The 4,240-nt window shown below is 34.9% G+C and overlaps 1 long non-coding RNA gene across 1 annotated transcript; it reads left to right on the top strand.

Annotated features, from left to right (window-relative positions):
* The first annotated feature begins 217 nt into the window (after positions 1 to 217).
* Positions 218 to 2,788, top strand: LOC306892839. The gene is made up of 3 exons (XR_013786503.1): positions 218 to 269; positions 1,308 to 1,330; positions 2,077 to 2,788. It is a non-coding gene; the product is annotated as an uncharacterized lncRNA (long non-coding RNA).
* The last annotated feature ends 1,452 nt before the right edge of the window (positions 2,789 to 4,240 follow it).

Genomic DNA, 4,240 nt, shown 5'->3' with positions numbered 1-4,240 from the left:
GCAGTAACTCCACAGTTTCCACAAATGTATCCTTTTATCTATATGGTAATCCTATTTCAATACAAATATAGATGAATATATCCTATTATGGTAATCCTATTTCAATAAAGAAACAATTTTTCATTATAGTAGCTAGTTAATTTTTGTACGTAAAGTATGATAATACAAATGGTAATACGTTTTTTCCACTAGGTGTCGCAAATGTTGTTGTAAGCCTACATCCGTTTTTGTTGGGAAGAGAAGGAATCCATTTTGGATGTTTGCAAGTGGTAAGTCACGCGATGCCAATGCTCCGGTGTAAAATGTTAAAACATGTTCATTAGAGAAAATAAAACATCGCTATATTTTGACAGTATGTTTGTTTAGAAATAGTGTTACCGTTCGTGTTTGTTAGATGCTCAGTTGGTAATGTTTGACTGTATTACGCGTTTTGTCCTTATTTTTTTATGATATCATATTAACGTTTTAAGGATAATTCCGTCATGTGTTCATTATTTTTTATATTCAGGTCGAATTGTGATTTATATTTATAGATATATTATGACATCGTGTACTCATGTAACGCTGGTTAGAAGTTTAATGTTGTATAAGACGGATATGCAGCCTCGAATAATGTAAAAAGATTTGTAGTGGAGTGTAATTGTATACAAGTTCGCTTATTTGCAATGTCTAAATCGACACAGATCACAGTTTAAAACTTTATGTCTGTTTTGATGCGACGCATGGCAGGTTAGCAGTTATGGACCGTCTACAAACTACTCCATACGGAAAAAACGAAGAATGGTTCCCATTATTTTTATTTCTTAAAAAATATAAAAATAATGAAATTGTGCATCTACATTTTAAGGTGTATATGCTCACTGGAGCAGTATTAAAAATAAATACTATAAAAATAAGGCAAAGTCGTAGTATATTACTGTATTTTCCTTTTCACTTTGCCGGACAGGGATTTTATTTTTCCCCATTCCCTCGTTGACCATGTGTACAATGGTACTGATATTATTGATCTAGTTATATGAGAGCAAAACAAAGGTAAACGGCTTATTATGCTTTAAGATAGTACATAATTACAATAAAAGTGATTTATTATATACATTTATGTCAGCTGTGGTGACACTGTGGTGGGTGTTGTGACACACATTTACACGTGTATGTGTGTTTGCTTTATAGATGTATCGTAAAGTGACATACATGATTAATGTTCAAATAAACTAAACTGACATATCTTTAAAAGTCAGCACTTTATAATCAGCTAAAGTGTAATGTTATATGTTGGTTATTAAATGTTTTTCACTTTTATGTTGCAGAAGACGGTGAAGGTGAATCTGAGGTAAAAATGTAAATTTTGTCTTTTGTTTATAAATATTTTTAAAATGTAACTAGAAGTTAAGTCTTATTATGTTACAAAGTGTTTAGTCAATGGTTATTTTTATTTTGTGTTTCACTAAATGTCTTTTATGTGAATATTGTTTTGAGCTGATACTTTAGATTTGAAGTTGCGCAGTAGTATTCAGTTAGTAGTATCATCAAATCATTTCATTGCTCAGGGAAAGTGACCAAATGTGCTTGTTCCAAGGGACATGATCAGTACAGGATTTCGACTGTGTCCATATCTGGGTATGCAGAAATGCAAAATATGTTTTTGGTGACTTATGTGAATCTATGTGTATCGAGTATCATCTGCATAATGATCTTGTGTAATGTACTACTTAATATCATTCAATATCTTTTTTTAGGTAATGATTAGGGCACCATTATTGTTTCAAAAGAGTATCACTAGTATAAAAAAAATCCCAAACAGTACCCAACCCTATGCAAAAAACGCATAAGTTGGCACATGATGTAGCAAGTACATTTTGCATGCATACTCAGAAACATAGGTGATATCCTGGGCAGGTGGTGTTCTTGCGACAGGCCCATCTGGTCATCTTATACTTAAAACTACACAAAATGGAAACAAATACTGTCATTAATAATATTAGACCTTGTTGTAATATGAAAAAAATTGAAACTAGGTTTTTTGATATTGTATTGCATTTGTAACTAATCTTTAATATTATTTATTTTTGTGTGCAGAATGCCCCGTACTAAGAAGAGCCTGCGTTCGCAGGTAGCCAAGAAAAGGATGGTGGACCGGATGGCTCCTTATCCTGCAGAGGGTGTGCCTGCTGTTAATAAAGTGGCACAATCAACTGAATGTTTCGGACATCATGACAGTTCTGCACAAATACCTTCCAAAATACCTTTCCAAATACCTTCCAAAATACCTTTCCAAATACCTTTCCAAATACCTTTCCAAATACCTTCCAAAATACCTTTCCAAATACCTTCCAAAATACCTTTCCAAATACCTTCCAAAATACCTTCCAAAATACCTTTCCAAATACCTTCCAATATGCCTAATCATGAAACCAGTCTTGAACCAAAGTGTCAATCAAACTATGAGCAAAAATCTAAAATAACCATGAATGCTGTTTTTGACTTGTTTCCTCAGACATCCTTCATCACTGGCTCTTTCCATCAAGGAGATCCTCGTTATGTCCAGAATTATGGGAAGCAATGTGCTGTTAACAGTTTAACTGCAATTCTGATGTGTAAATTGAAAAATGTTTTTCAGTGGAGCACCAGTGATATTAATTTTGTGTTATTGCATGGTGATCAATTCTATTCAGACCTGGAAGCTGCTGGAAAGATCAGTGACCACATCAATGGCTACATGTACGTCGAGGAACTGCCTGACACACACACACTGAATGATTGTACTTTTGCAATAAACTATGGGACAACATTAAGTGGTTTGTTTGGTGTGACTAGATATCAGAAATCTATGCGTAATGTTTACATGTCTCTAGATAAAGCTCTGACTCGAGCATTTCAGAATTTTGATGCATGTTTGGTGAATGTCCAGAGAAGCATTTGTGCAGCAGTCAAACAAGGCTCCTGGTATGCAGTCATCGATCCACATTCACGAAATGTTGACGGAACATTAGCATGTGAGGGTAAGAGTGTAGTGGTTTTCCACCGTGACATGAGATCTCTGTGCACGCATTTTAAGAAGCTCGGAGCATCACTGGAAGCTGACGGTACTCCCTTTGAAGTAACTGGAGTGAATGTAAACATGAGTGACGTGCCTTCTGTCTCTGTGTACAGTCCAGTAGTCGCGACAGATGCTGAAGCTGAACAAGCGGTAAACTCTGAAATAGAAATTGATGTAAATCTCAATCAGTGTGTTATTGATGTCACAAGCACAGATACAGAATCTATTAATGAAACGTGTGTTCAACACACACCTGAAGTCATTTGTGTGGAGTCAACAAATGAATATACAAGTGATGTTGAATTTATTTCAGAAATTGTCAATGACACTTTTCAGTTTAGTCCGTTAACAGTACAGCAACAAAAAAGCATTTGTTTAAAGTTGAACATTGTAAACATTGTCAGAGAACAGAACAATGCAAGTGTGGCTGCTGAAATGGCTGAGCCTTGTGTAACTAAAAGTATTGTAGGAGATGGCAATTGTTTTTTCCGAGCACTAACCTATGCTGTATCTCAGGATGAGACAGAACATCGTAGAATGAGACGAGCTGTTGTTACACACATACTGCAGAATGAATCAAACTACACACAGTATCTCAGAGAAGGACACAGTTCTGTAAGAGACTATATTTCCACATCAAGGATGAAATATCTCGGTGTTTGGGCAACAGAACTTGAGATTCAGGCTACTAGTGATTTAATTGGTGTTGACATATTTACATACAGTGATGATAAATGGCTTAAATATTCATCTTCAAATGTCTCATCAAATAGACGTGGTTGTCAAAGTAATGGGATTTACCTGAAACATGTCAACAGCTGTCATTATGAAGTTGTTCTGTGTGTGAAAACCACTGATAGTAACTGTGCCTCCTTTTGTAAATCACTATCTGAAGATGATTCATTAAAACGAACACCATACTCACGTAAGCAGTACAGGGAGAAACTTCAATACACCACCAATAATGACTTACAAAAAAAGAAAAACATCAATGTTAACAAAAGGTATCATGAGGATGAAATTTACAAAGATAAACTGATGAAATTCAGCACTGAGAAATACAAGACAAATGAACAGCATCAAGAAAAGATCAAACAATATAGTAAAAATAGATATAAATTTGATGATTTGCATCGTGAGATTGTGAAAAAGTTTAGTACAGAGAAGTATGCGAATGATGAAATACACAAGCAGGCCGTGAAA

This window comes from Barbatula barbatula (genome assembly GCF_947034865.1).
Source record: "Barbatula barbatula genome assembly, chromosome: 4".
Classification (NCBI taxonomy): Eukaryota; Metazoa; Chordata; class Actinopteri; order Cypriniformes; family Nemacheilidae; genus Barbatula; species Barbatula barbatula.
This window is presented reverse-complemented; position numbering and strand designations above follow the sequence as displayed.